Below are 15,634 nucleotides of genomic sequence, written 5' to 3' on the forward strand. Positions count from 1 at the left end.
ATTTCCTGCACAACCCAAATAAGATGTGTCACTAGTGAGTCTCGATAACAACTTGCACTCAAATAGCACCTTTAACATAGTAAATCATCCCAAAGCACTTCACAGGAGTGAGAAAAATTGGATAAAACCTGACACTTAACCACATGAGGAGATATTAGGATATGTGACCAAACAAAGCCTTGGTCAAAGAGTTATAATCTTAACTAGGGAAACAGGAAGATTTAGGGAAAGAATGGCAGGGTTGAGAGCCTAAATAGCTGAAAGCATAGCCCCAAGGGTGAATCATGGAATCACAGAATCTCAGAACTGTTATGGCACAGGAGGCTGCTATTTGGCCCATCGTGTCTGTATCGGCTCTCCAAACGAGCATCATGACTTAGCTCCATTCCTCTGCCTTTTCCCCATACCCCTGCACATTGTTTCTATTCAAGTAATCACCTAATGACCTCTTGAAAGCTTCGATTGAACTTCTCTCCACCACACTTCCAAGTCAGTGCATTCCAGACCCAAGCCACAGATTGTGTTCAAGTTTTTTAATAACATCACATTTGCTTCTTCTGCAAATCACCTTAAATCTGTGCCCTCTCATTCTTGATTCTTTTACGATGGGTTAAAAGTTTCTCCCCATTTACTCTGTCCAGCCCCCCTCATGATTTTGAACTTCTCTATCAAGTCCTCTCTTAGCCTTTTTCTCTCCATGGAGTACTGTCCAAACCTCTCCAATCTATCCTCATAACTGAAGTTTCTCAGCCCTCGAACCATTCTTGAAAAGCTCTTCTGCAGTGAAGGAAGTATGGGAGTGCACAAGAGGCCTGAATTGGAGGAAAGCCAAGTTCTAAGAGGGTGGAGGGCTAATAAGATTCAAATACAGGGAAGCATGAGGCCAAGGAGGGATTTGAACAGGAGGATGAGAATTTTAACTTCAAGGTATTGCTGGACCAGGAGTCAATAGAACACAGGGATGTTGGATAAATGAGATTTGGTGCAAATTAAGATATAAAAATTTTGTATGAACTTAAGCTTATGCAGTGTGGAAGAGGGAAGACCAGTCAGGAAGGTATTGGAATAGCCTACTCTACAAAGACTAGGATGAGAATTTAACTTAAGGCAGAGTAGAGATGGATGATATTACAGAGAGGGAAGTAAATGATCTTGCTGATGAAAAGGAAGCTTTCCTCAGGGTGAAATAAATGCAAAGGTTATGTGAAGTCTGGTTCAGTCAGATATACTAAATAATTAGGCAGGAGACACCTGAGATCTTCCAGATCCTAAATGATTTCTAGTATTTCCAGAACAGAACCACGTGTGTTTGTCCTCTATTGGTTCCCTACTTCTTTGTTCTTTTCCCATAATCCTGCTTTTTTTCAGTTTTTAAGAATATATCCAATTCCCTTTTGAAAGTGGGTATTGAATCTGCTTCCACTAATCTTTCAGGCAGTGCCATCTTAACTCGATGCATGAAAGAAATTCTCCTCATCTTGCCCCCTGCTTCTTTTCGCCAATTAGCATGGAGATTTTATTGGTAAATTCAATTATTTTTATGTGCATAAAACTTTCTATGTTTTCTTGTTTAAATTCTTAAAATTCTAAGCTAAAGAAATTCAGATCATAAGTTTGCTGCACACTGCTGAACTAGTAATGTTTCAATCTCATGTAGTTGCCTCTCTAATGTTTTGTGACTATTCTGCAGTTTTTCAATAGATGGCTTGACCCTGATTATTAGCATCCAATCCTTCCATGCGTAATGTCAAGAACACTGCAAACTGAGATATTATAACAGCTCGAATTTCTTTCTTTCTATTGCCCATTTTTGTACAATTCTGCATAATTCTCTGGCCAATGATTGCAGTGTAACTGAGCTGCTTAACAACTGAATTCAGTCGCTGGTGGCAGAGATTTCTGTCCCCATACCAACAATTGACAATTGTTCTCATATTGGAGAATAAACATCACACAGATAATGTGCATTCACATCTATGTGTATTGATGACTGGATAGAAGTCAGACTGGTCTTATCTGGGCATACAAACCAATCTATGTAATTGATGAGAATCAATGGTAGAGCACTTGTTCTTTTTTTATTGTCTCCCTACTTGCTTCATATCTTGGAAAGTAAACACATTCTAATGTAGATATGAATCCTGCATTACAGCCTTTGATAGATAAAAATCCACATCACCTCTTTTCAAGTGTAATGGATATGAGAGACCTGAGGATCGATTTTGTTCTTGACCACAAATGAAAGTCAAAGCTTTAAGTATTGTGCATTAGACCAGCTCTAACCTATTGGAGCCTCTTTGAAAGTTTGGAAGATGTTGCAAAATGAAAAAAGTGATAATATGTGGAAAGGCGCCTGTAATGATCACCAGTTATGATGGAACATCTTTCCTAAGGTCAAAATAAATCTCACTACTAAAACAAAACTGAAGACTGGGGGTCAAAAATGGACATTGTGTTCCATCGGGAACAAGCTTTTCCTGCTTGTGGGTTCACAATAACATGTCTAGCAATAGCCAAAAAAATCCATATGGGGATTCTATATTAAATAACATGCTATAAACAACTCAGAAGCAAAAATAAGCACTCCCCTATATTTCCTCAACTGGACTGTCTCACAGCTATGGTTTATAGCCATAAAGAAAAAGAACTATAATTGCAAACCACAGTAAATACTTTTCAACTAGTTATTAACAGGAGTTGTCAATGAATCCAATTTGACCACCAAATTTAAATTTACCAATATGATGAAACAGTTACATTTTGTATATGTTAGTTTGATCATCATCTTGGCTCAGCTGATAAGGCTTTCACCACAGCATTGGAAAGCCATGGGTTTAAACCTCAGTAAGAGTTTTAACAACACCAGGTTAAAGTCCAACAGGTTTATTTGGTAGCAAATACCATTTTAACCTGAACTTTAACCTGGTGTTGTTAAAACTCTTACTGTATTTACCCCAGTCCAACGCCGGCATCTCCACATCATTTAAACCTCAGTCCAGGACTTGAATATAAAATCTAATATGACACAGCAATCTTGAGAATGTTGCATTGTCAGGTGTATAGATTATCTTTCAAATGAGACATTGGGTGGAATTTAATGCTTCCGCCTGGAGGCAGGCTGGAAGGTGGGGTTGATATGGTGAAGGATAATGGAGTTGGATGGAGGTCCTGTCACCCTCTCGCCTTCCCCCATTTGGAGGAAGGGCTGAGGTTGTCCTTCCTGCTCAGCGGCCAACTGAGGCCCATTAGTGGCATTTGCATTTTTATAGCACTTTTCATGACCACTGGATGGCTTAAAGGACTTTACAGTCAATGAAGGAATTTTTGAAATGTAGTTGTGGTGAACCACTGTTACTATGTGTATGTGCCTGGACACACCCATGCTGCACCTGGCCCAAGACTCCTCCCTTTCCATCTGAGACTACTTCCTTTCCACCCAGAGTGGGGTATAAAGGTGATGGTCCCTCCTCCTCGCCTCAGTCTAGACCAGGTCAGCTACAAGAGTGTGCTCTGTTCTCTGTGAATAAAAGCCTATTAGTTTCCCTCACTCACAGGAGTCTTCGTGTCATAATTGATAGTGCATCAGTAGTCACTGGTGTAATGCAGGAAAACAAAGTAAGAAGTCTCACAACACCAGGTTAAAGTCCAACAGGTTTATTTGGTAGCACAAGCCACTAGCTTTTGGAGCGCTGCCCCTTCATCAGGTGAGTGGGAGTTCTGTTGATGAAGGGGCAGCGCTCCGAAAGCTGGTGGCTTGTGCTACCAAATAAACCTGTTGGATTTTAACCTGGTGTTGAGAGACTTCTTACTGTGTTTACTCCAGTCCAACGCTGGCATCGCCACATAATGCAGGAAACGCAGCAGCATTGCAAATTCCCACAAAATACAACATGTTAATGGCCAGATAATCTGTTCTTTGTGATGTAGATTGAAGAATAAATATTGGCCAGGACACAGAAACTACTAAAGTAAAAGCAAAACACTGTGGATATTGGAAACCCGAAATAAAAACAGAACATGCTAGAGATATCAGCAGGTCTGGCAGCATCTAAGCTAACATTTTGAGACAACTATCACTCTTCCTCATTTCACTGGGATAACTCACCTGCGCTTCTTTGGAATAGTATTATGGGAGCTTTCACATTCCACCTGTGGAGGCAGATAGGGCTCTGAATTAATGTCTCATCCAAAAGATGAAAGCTCTGACAGTGCAGCACTCCCTCAGAACTGCACTGGAGTGTCAGTCTTGATTTTTGTACTCAGACCTTCGAGTAGGACTCAGAGGTAAGTGTGCTACGAACTAAACCTCAGTTGACACTGGCCAGTTAAGGGCCTCATATAATCACTGTAGAATTCCAACTGCAGCAGACAGGACTGTGCCATAGGGGGCAAACCAGCAGGTAAACACTAGTGTCTATGCTTGCAGCCTTGTGAAGGAGTCTATCTTTTTCGGGCATTATGTGCTTAACGGAGTGGCAAGGGAGGAATCTGGGGGAAGACAACCCCCTGGCCTTTGCAACGACCTTTCTCTGTCCCCTTGCCCGCACTTGCTGTGGCCTCATCACTGTCCCAGCGATCCTGTTCCACTAACCATCAATCCAGAAAGGTGTACTGCAGTACCAGGATGGCTACCACTCCCAATGGCACTGCCAGTACTGGAGAAAACAGGCCTTTGATTGGTCAGCAGCTCAAGGAGGTGGGACATCTGTAATGTGGCAGGGAATTGCCTCAGCAGAGCCAGTATAATAATTCAGCCAAACGCCAGTTTCCTGTCACCAAGCATCCTTTACTGTGTAGCAAGAAAGAGACCACTCCTGCGACTCATACCTACTTCTCGGGACCTACAACACTGGTCCAGGTGAAGTAACAGATTTAAAAGCCCTTGCTGAATGCTTCCAATTGGACAGGTCTCTGCCTGCTCAATAACGGAACTCGTACTCAACAAAGCCCATGGGCAGGTCTACCGATGATCCCACGTGGCCTTAGTGGCCATCATAATTTCCCTCCCCCAGTAGGTGGTAATCTCTTCCAGCACCCCCATCGCAAGGAAGTCCTTTACATCGTTTAGCGAGCGGATATCCCCCGAAGTCGGGACTGGGTCAGGTGGTGTAACCAACAGGGACCTTCACTTCTAGAAGGAGCGTGGAAGGGTCATCAAAGTGGGTTCCTCCCCAGCCTGGGGGCCTACTTCTTCAGCCTCCATCTCCAAGACTGTCACTTCACAACTCCAGCGACTAACAGAGTCAGCTTCGAGCTGAAGGATGGCACTGGCAGCAGCCATCTCCATAGCCAGTAGTGGAACCTGCTCAGACATGGACTCCCTGGCTCCAAGATGGTCCAAGTGCTTCCTCAAAGACTTTGCCTTTATACAATATTGGTCCTGTTTTGTCCACAATGATTCCAGAGACCCAACAGGGACCATCTCTGAAGTTTCTCACACGAACCAGATCACCCGTTCAGAAAGTTCTTTATGCTCTTACAGAAACATAATTCCATTTTGGTTTTCTTGTTGGGAATCCACCCTCCCCACCAGGTTTGGGAATAGCAGGCTTAATCTGGTATGAGGTCGCCGTTCCATTAACAGCTCCACTGGGGCAACACCTATTGTTGTGTGGGGTCTGATCCTGTAATCGAACAAAAGCCCTGCCAGTTCGGATTACATGGAAGCTGCCGGTTGCTTCTTCATGCTGTTTTTGAAGGTTTGTACTGCTCACTCCATTTGATGACAGATGATAAGGAACAGTTCGGATGTGTTGGATACTATTGGAGAGCACAAAGTTCTGTAAATCATTGCTAGTAAAGGCCGTGCCATTTTTCAAAACCAAGGCTTCCCAGTATCCCGTGTATACTGAAGCTTTGCTGCAAATTCTCGATTGTAGCCTGGGAAGTCATGGAGTCCATGCGCTGTACCTCCAACCACTTAGAGTGCGCATCCAGCGCAATTAAAAACATGGAATCCATAAAGTGCCCTGCAAGGTCCATGTGTACATGCACCCAAGGCCTTCCAGGCCACTTCTATGGGTGTAGAGAGGCTGAGGGCGGGGATTTTGATTCTCCTGGGATAGGTCACACTACCAAGACTCTACCAAGTCTGTGATGTCCAAGTCAAGACCAGGCCACCAGACATAACTCCAAACCAGCATCTTCATTTTTGATACTCCCGGATGGCCATTTTGTAGTCCTGTTAATATTAGACGTATCCTGGGAGCAGAACAATTACTTGGGACACCCAAAGAATGATCCCGTCTTCAATGCCAAGTTTGTCTTTCTTACTGGGGTAGGGTTTCATTTCTTTGGAGGGTTGTCTTTGGAATTCCCTGTGCAGGATCCTATGTCTTATTTTAGATAGGATTTGATCTTTTTGGGTCCAGGTTTTGATCTGCCGTGCTGACACTGGCAAAGTCTCCGAGAAATTCAGGGTCATCACGACCTCTTCCAATGCAGGTAAAGGAGCCAGGCTTGTGGGTAAAAGGTGATTCGGTGTATCAGCATTAGCTATCAAAGTTCCAGGGTGGTGTTCTAGAAGATATTCTTAGGCTACCAATAACAAGGCCCAGAACTGGATCTGAGTGGAGGTGATAGGAGGGATCACCTTGTCCACTTTGAAGAGACCTAACAAGGATTTGTGGTCAGTATTTTAAAACAAAGCATCTACTGTAGACGTATTGATGGAAATTTTTTAATACTAAATGCAACCGCCAGCCCTTCTTTTTCAATTTGAGAATACCGCTGTTCCGTTTCTGATAGGATCCTGGAGGCATACACAAAGGGCTTTTCTGTCCCGTCTTTCCAGCAGTGTGACAGCACTGCCCAACCCCATACGGGGAAGCATCGCAAATTATACAAGGTCTTTCTTAGGATCAAAATGGGTCAGTTGATAATAGCTAATGTTCAACTTCAGTTTAACGTCCAATTGCTTGCAAAGCTTCCCAGGTCCATCTCTGGTATTTTCACACTTGAGCATGCAAGGGGGCCAGAAAATACCAAGTTCGGAACAAACTTTCCATAATAGTTTACTAGTCACAAGGAGGATTTCAACTGTGATGTTTCTTATCCTTTCCTAGATGTTAACCCCTTGCCATCTACTCTGTAGCCTAAATATGTTACTTCAGCCGCTTGAAAAACACATTTCTCTCTTTGCAAGTGAACTCCTGCTCTGGAAAATCTCTGCAATATTTCTTCAAAATTGGCCAGGTGTTCCTGTTCTGAAGCCCTTGTAATCAAGACATCATCTAAGTGTACTTCAATCTTGGGTAGCCCTTGGAGTATGTTCTCCATAACTCTTTGGAAAATGGCACACCCTGACGAGACCCTAAAAGGCAAGTGGGTATATTCATCACATATTTCCAGAAGAACTCATCCAATTGAAGCAGAAGATAGGTGTGGCTCATGTCCAACTCAGATAATATCATGCTGTCTGCTAACTTAGTGTACAAATCTTCAATCCGGTGCATGGAGCACCTATCGAGTTTGGAGACCCGACAGACCATTAGTTTATAGTCCTCACAGAGACAAATTGATTTGCCTGACTTATGAGCAGGGAATACAGGGACAGCTCATTCCACAAATTGCAAGAGTTTTATTATATCCAGACTTTCAAGCCACCCTAGTTCAGTTTCCACCTTCTCCAGCATGGAGTAAGGGACTGGTCTTGCTCTGAAATACGTAGGAGTAGCGTCGGGGTCACTGTAGACCTTGGCCCCTTTTACTTTTCCAAAGCCGTCTTGGAAAACTTCAGTACATCTATTAATAACTTTGTATAGTTCCCCCCCCCATGCCTAGCTGAAGATCTCCAATCAGTTCAGCCAGAGCCAATCACTCCTCAAGGCTTGGCCCATAGACCTGTACAACGAGTGGCAGATGAGCTGATTGCTGATTATAAATCATTGGGAACATTGTGGTGTCTTTTATCTGTAACGGTTCTCCCATGTAGGTGGCTAGTCTGGCCTTCATATCTTCCAATCTCAGGCGCTGGATGCCAGATTGCAGGTGCTTACATATTTGTTCTCCGATAATGGAGACTGCAGTTCCTTTGTCCACGTCCATCTTCAAGTGATAGCCATTCACTAGTAATTCTATTATCGGGGCAACTTTTGTTGTAATGATACGATTCAGTTGTAGTGCCCCTGTCTCTGGAGGAGGGGTTATCTGCATGGTACGGGCAGGTACTGGCCTTGACATTTTCCCTACGCAGCATGTGCTTTGCCTATTTCTAAAACTTTGCCTCGGCTGTGTCCTTTGACAGTGCGTGCAATAGTCCATCATCTGGCAATTGCACCTTTCTGGAATATCATAGAAATAGAAAATCATAGAAACCCTACAGTGCAGAAGGAGGCCATTCGGCCCATCGAGTCTGCACCGACCACAATCCCACCCAGGCCCTACCTATCCCCACATATTTACCCGCTAATCCCTCCAACCTACGCATCCCAGGACTCCAAGGGGCAATTTTTAACCTGGCCAATCAACCTAACCGATATGTTCTCTAATATTCTTAGGATCATCACTGTCTTTCCTTGACTGACAGTTGGTGTTTATGGCTCCTATGTTGAGAAGGGCCCTTTAACATCTGGTTCACACAAGCACTCTCCACTGTTTCCCTCTAGTTAGAAGACCTGCTCCTTGTAGTCCCTGAGCCCCTTTTTCTGCATTCTCAAGTGTTAAGACTATTTTAATGGCTTTCTTTAAATCTAAATCAGGTTCTGCCAACAGCTTCTTTTGGGTGCTTAGGTCATTTATGCCAAATTCCAATCTGTCTCAAAACATTTCATTAAGAGGCGGTCCAAATTTGCAATATTCAGCCAATGTCCGCAACCTAGCTAAGAACTCAATGACAGGTTCCGCAGGAATTCTCCCAGCCAAGTTGAAGCAGTATCTCTGGAGGGTTGTAGTGGTTTGTTACCTGGGTTACCAGCTCATTAGACATTTTTGAGTCAAGGACATCCAGATAGGTCAGACTTTTTAATCACGCTGAAAGTCGGGGCCCCTGCATTCGTCAACAATATCACCTTTTGTTTATCAGCTCCTTCAATGTTGTTACTTGCCCACTGGTGTCACAGGGTTCAGGTTTCCTGAAAAGAGACACAGTGGCTTTTTCTTAATGGAGAAGATTCTTGACTTACAGAGATTGTCTGGAGAAGGAAGATGGGTGGAAAAAGATTTATCATCGCAAATGCAATTTTTCAGCCAAACATCAGTTTCCTGTCATGAAGCATACTTTATTGTATACCATGAAAGAGACCGCTCCCACGGATCACAGCTAGGTAGCGCAACACCTCAGGACCAACAACACTGGTCAGGGTGAAGTAATAGGTTTAAAAGCCCTCAGTGGATGCTTCCTATTGGGCAAGCCTCAGTTTGCTCAATAAGGGAGCTCATAATCCACAAAGCCAATGGAGAGATCTATCAACGATCTCCCATGGCCTTTGTGACCATTCTAACAGCCAGAAACCCCAATGGCAGCTAAGGGTTGCCTAATTGATACTTAATCCAAATAGAACTTCCAGAAATGATCACAATGGCCACTCTACCCCCACCCCAGCTGTCCAGTAAATGAACTGGCCCACCACCGTAAACATTAGATTCTGCCCATTAAATCTGGCTAGACATTGATAATACTGGGGTCCTTCTCAAAACCAAAGAAAATAAGTTAACTCGTCATTCATTTCACAACTGTCTGCGAGTCCGCACTACATGTAAAATGTTTACAGTGGAGACCAAAGTAGCAACAGTTTTTCAAGCGTATTCTTTGTATATGAAACAGGTTAAAAGATATGATAATGTGCTTTTCTTCCCTTTTTAAAGGCTTATAATTGGGGATGCTCAATTAAAGAAGATAGGAGTTACCCATCCTATGCTCACCAACCCATTACTTTGGGCCCCATTTAACTGAATGGGAATTTCAGGGAAAGCCTGCAGTCATTATTTAATCTATAGATCAGAATGTATTATGTACAGGTCACTGTGCATTTACAGATTATAATAGCCTTCTCATGCAGTCACCTAATCAATACACACAACTAATCAAATAGCCAAAGAGTCTGGTCACTGGGGAGATTAAAACAAGATCCTGTTGATAGAGATGATAGAATAATCAATTTGCGGCTATACTTTTCAGATTTGATTTAGTGGGGAGGGGGACAAGGGGTTGAATGCAAAGTAAATACAGCTTCTACTGGAAGATAGGTAAGGAAGCAACTCATTGATTTTCTAAGTAACACCAAAAGACAAATTGAAAAAAAAAATCACTGTAGATTCAGTGGACTCCAGCGTTGCAGTTGTAAGTGCAGCAACAAAATCTGCCCACAGACCCATTTTGAGATGGGACTTTGTCATTTCTAAATCATTTTTCGGATAACTCTGTCACCTTTCAGAATTTCTAACTACTTTGCCATGGAAGAATGTTGGAATAATTTATGTTAAAATTAGAACATTACTATATTTACCTCTCAGGAGGTTAGATTCTGTAAAAGGAAATGTTGAAGGGTGTGCAGCAAAAGCTAGATGAAATAATTTGTGGAATGGTGCTTCCTGTGTATCACTCCACCTGAAGACAGTGAAAGACATGCTGCTGTTCCTTTGGTACATCTGGACTCACCAGGCTGAATATTGACTTCTGAACTCACTCAGAACTAGGAGGTCGGCAACGAGTTGGGAACCCAATTTTGCCATGGAACTCACTCACGGCATCAGTATTCCTTCTATTGGGGGGGGGCGGGGGTGAAGAATCTTATACTCTCCTCCCTGGCGATTACGAAGGCAGGGTAGCATTCAATCAGACAGGAAGGCCCCAGCACCATCTTGCCTCTGCTCTGATTTAGTCCATGGCAAGAAGGCATGTGGTTCGCTTTCCTATGCTGCCATCAATAGAGGTTCTTATGGGCCTCACCCCACCACACTGGCAATGACACAGAGACAGGTGGGGGTTCGCCATGCAAGGTGCACACAAGCAAACCTTGATGTGGTGTTTTGTCAACTCCCAGAGAGAAGGGGGTAACTTGTTCAAAGCTACTCACTATATTATCGAGGGACATGGTATTCGAATCATAGAATCCCTACAATGCAGAAGGAGGCCATTCAACCCAGCAAGCCTGCATCGACAACAATTCTACCCAGGCCCTATCCACGTAACCCCACATACTTACCCTGCTAATCCCCCTGACACAATTTAGAATGGCCAGACCACCTAACCTGCACATCTTTGGACTGTGGAAAGAAACTGGAGCACGCAATGAAAAGCCGAAGCCGGAATTGTCCCTGGCGCTGCGAGGAAGTGGGGAAGTTGCTGAGACCCAGCTCCTGCCCTCGATACCAACCCAACCTCCCCTCTCCCCCACAAATCCCCTCCCATTGTCACTCACCTCTGGCCTGTGCCCTGGGACTTGGCTGGTTGCCATTCTGACAGGTGAACAGTGGGAAGCTTTTGCCCAGGTCGGTGGTGACGTTCACGAGGGGTCATAGGTTCAAGGGGGGGGGGGCCTGGAATGCGCTGCCGGGCAAGGTGGTGGAGGCGGACACACTGGGAACGTTTAAGACTTATCTAGATAGCCACATGAACGGAGTGGGAATGGAGGGATACAAAAGAATGGTTTAGTTCGGACCAGGGAGCGGCGCGGGCTTGGAGGGCCGAAGGGCCTGTTCCTGTGCTGGGTTGTTCTTTGTTCTAGCAGCCACCGTCTCCCAGATGGCGCTGCCATTCAAAAGAACTGTTGGCCTCTGATTGGCCGATAACTTTCAGTAGGCAGAACATCCATTCCCTGGGTCCTGATCCCGGGGGAAGGCCGCCACTGACCTGTCAACTGTCCAATCACCACATACTACTGGCCACTAGTCCCAGAAAGAATTAACAGAAGGGTTTCACAGCTTTCTAGCTAGCGTCAGAGACCCCCATTGCTAGCACAAGGTTCCACCCATGGTTTCCCAATCAAGCATATCTCGGTTGGGTCTTCAAGGTACATAACTATGTTGTCACATGTTGAGCTTCACATCACAAGTGAGCAAGAGAGGGTGCAAGAGACAGGGACAACAATGGAGAGTCCCTGTTACAGGGCGCAGGACAATCCAAGCTCTGGTCAGTTGGATACAGATGCAGAGTCTTGGAGGCCATCCACAGAGAGAACCATTATGGATTAGCAACAAAAAATGTATGAGATTATGTTGCATTTCCAGAGGCACTATGCGTGACTGGAGAGAGATTGGAGGAGTCATCGCTAACATGAGTACCATGATGTCTCAGGCCCTTGATGGGACCTCCAAAGGGTGGCTACCTGCATGGACCATCAGATATCGCAGGCAACGGAGTGCATTTTGGCTCTCAAGTGACATAACATTCAGCCTACCAGCTTAAATAGGATGGAGGAAATTGACACTTTGCTGCAATTCAATGAGGGACTGAATTGGCAAAATGTTCTCCAGCTCCTCGTTAGTAGGGAAGTTTGGGTCAGGCACAATAGGGAAGATGGAGAAGGAGATGCTGAAGTAAAGACTCTGCTTAATGTGATCCCATTTCTCACTCCTCGCCTGCCCCCACCACTACCACAATCAAAACCCCACATGTGCTGCCCCTTGTCCCACTGGCAGAGTTTGCCCCTGCAGGTGCAGGTGAAAGTCTTTGTTGTGGCTCTCACTGGCCCAAAACCCAGAGGGTGTCGACCACAATAATCTCTGCTATCAGCCTGCTTCTAGCTCTGCTGAAGTCGTGGAAATTGCACCAGATAAAGTAATAAGCATTTGCAGTTTCACAATGAATTCAGCATTCTTGTACTATATCATTGGGTTAGCTGAATCATGCCTGCATGAGTCAGTCATGGATACCTTTGGCAGTTGGCTGAGCACCTACAGGACCCTAACTATGTCAGCATCCTCCTCCCTAAGGATGCAGAGTTGTTATCACCTTCCTCTGCCTGCAGCTCCAGTCCTCTCTATAGCACTATGCTGTGTAAGACACAGCAGACCACTAACATTTTGGACACACTACCTACTGTATACAGGTGCCTCCATATCTGTCCAGACACCTGATCGCATAATCAGCAATCAATGGCTTGCTCAATAATTGCTTTAGTGCTCATGTGGTTTCAGTTTTACTTTTCCTGTTGTAGGGTTTTTCACAGATGTTAATTGCAGCCAGGTCTTTAGAGAGTAGCCTTATTTACAAGGAATCATCCATTAACTCTGTGGGAGCCATGACTGGTTCAGAATGAAGGTATCATGGCGGCTTCTAGATATTCTTCACATACATGCATAAATATTTTCTGTGGTTCATACCAGATGAACGTTAATGGAGTTGAATCCTTTTCCATTGAATTATACTTCCAGATGACCTGAGGGCACCCTGATTGTCATATGGGTACAATGTACAACTCCCTGGACCTATGGAAATCCATTGCAGCAAAGCAGAGAGCCATCCTATCCCAACTGGCCTTGTCAGCAGCACAATGAGTATAAATAGCAGCTCTGGTAAGCATGGCATCAGTTACTTGGGAGATGCACATCTGCACAGTAGATTGTGAAATCCTGTAGAAGGGGCTGAAGGCAAGTAAAACCGGAGCACCTGGAGGAAACCAGAGGCTGGAATTGAACCCAGGTCCTCGGCGCTGCGAGGAAGGGGGGAGGTTGCTGAGATTTTGACTGCCATTAGCAATTTGTGCTCACCTTTCCTGGTGGAAGGATATCTTGTTCCAACATGGGGCAGATATGACTGCTGAGATCGCCTGAATCTTTGCTTTTACTCAACCTTGGGATGCAAATATCACTGCTAGGCCAGTATTTACTCCCCTTCCCTTGAGAAGGTGATAGTGAATCACAGTATTTAGGGAAGGAGTTCCAGGATTTTGAACCAGCAACAGTGAAGGAACGGCGATATAACTCCAAGTGTTTGGCTTGGCAGCAACTTGCAAGTGGTGGTATTCACATCCATCAGCTGCCTTTGTTCTTTAGGGCAGTAGAGGTCATGGGTTTGGAAGATGCTGTCAAAAGAAACTTGGGGAGTTGCTGATGTACATCTTGCAGATGGCCCACAATGCTGCCACCATGCTGGCAGTGGAGAGAGTAAATGTTCAAGTTGGTAGGAACATCAATCAAACAGGCTGCTTTTGTCTTGGATAGTGGTGATTTTGAATGTTGTCAGAGTTGCACTCATCCAAACAAATAGAGAGTATTCCATAAAATTTTGACTTGTACCCTGTAGATGGTGGACAATCAGCGAGTTATTTGCTGCAAAATTCTCCGTCTCTGACCTCTCTTGTAATCACAGTGTTTATAGAATCATGGCATTTTACAGCATAAAAAGAGGCCCTTCGATCCATCCTATCTGCACCGGCCTTCAAGCACCTATCTATTCTAATCCCATTTTCCAGCATTTGGTCCATAGCCCTTACGTACTATGGCATTTCAAGTGCTAATCTAAATGCTTCTTAAATATTGTGAGGGTTCCTGCCTCTACCACCCTTTCAGGCAGCATATTCCAGATTCCTACCATTCCCTGGGAGAAAAATTATTTCCTTAAATTTATATGGCTCATCCTGCTAAGTTTCATGTCAATGATCATCCCAAGATGTTAATAATAGGAGACTCATTGAATGTCATGGGGCGATGGTTAGATTCTCTCTTGTTGAAGGTGGTCATTGCTTGGCACTTATGTGACACAACTGTTAATTGCCACTTATCAGCTCAAGAATAAATATCATTCAGGTCTTGCTGCAAGTTGGCATGGACTGCTTCAATATCTTAGAATTACAACTGGCACTGAACAATGTGTAATCATCAGTGAGCATCCCAACTTCTGACCTTATGTTGCAGCAAAGGTCATTGATGAAGCAGCTAAAGATGGTTGGACCTACAAAACTACCCTGAAGAATCCCTATAGCATTATCTTGATGCCGTGATGACGACCTTCAACAATCACAACCACCTTCCTTGTGCTAGGTATGACTCCAACCAGTCGAGAGTTTTACTCCTTATTCCCATAGAGTTCAAATTTGCTCGGGCTGCTTGATGCTATACTTGGTCAAATGCTGCCTTGATGTCAAGGGCAGTCACTCTCACCTCATCTCTGGAATTCAGCTCAAAAATCTACATTTGGGCCAGAGTTGTAATGAGGTCTGGAGCTGAATGGCTCTGGTGGAAACCAAACTGAATATCAGTGAGCAGGTTATTGCTGAGTAAATGCCACTACACAGCACTATCGACAATGTCTTCCATCACTTTGTTGGTGATAAAGAGTAAACCAATAGGGCTGTTATTAGCCAGATTGGATCTGGTTGTTTGTGGACAGGATGTACCTGGATAATTTTTCACATTATCAGTAGATACCAAGTGCTGTAGCTTCTTTGGAACAGCTTGGTTAAAGACACTGTTGCTCATTTGTGTAAAGAAAACTGATCTGCTTTATACCCTATGCTGGAGCTTTGTGATCATCCCCTCTGCCCTGCAGAGTGGCATGTGGCTAGGGAGAAGGCTGTTGCTCTTGTTACTGCTCTTTTAGTTCCTCATCACAGGTCCCAGAGAACTGCATAAGCTGTTTCCATGCTGAAGTGAAGACTGACACAGGGGAATGCAGATCAAAGTGAAAAAAAATCCAAGATAGCCGAAATGATCTTTTGAATGAATTTTGGAAAGTACCTCTAAAGCAGTGAAA

The 15,634-nt window shown here is 44.2% G+C and overlaps 1 protein-coding gene across 7 annotated transcripts in view; it reads right to left on the minus strand.

Annotated features, from left to right (window-relative positions):
- LOC144494916 (transducin-like enhancer protein 4) overlaps positions 1-15,634 on the minus strand; it is a 169,716-nt gene that overhangs the window by 81,083 nt on the left and 72,999 nt on the right. The window lies entirely within an intron of this gene.

Source organism: Mustelus asterias, chromosome 6 (assembly GCF_964213995.1).
Source record: "Mustelus asterias chromosome 6, sMusAst1.hap1.1, whole genome shotgun sequence".
NCBI classification, from domain to species: domain Eukaryota; kingdom Metazoa; phylum Chordata; class Chondrichthyes; order Carcharhiniformes; family Triakidae; genus Mustelus; species Mustelus asterias.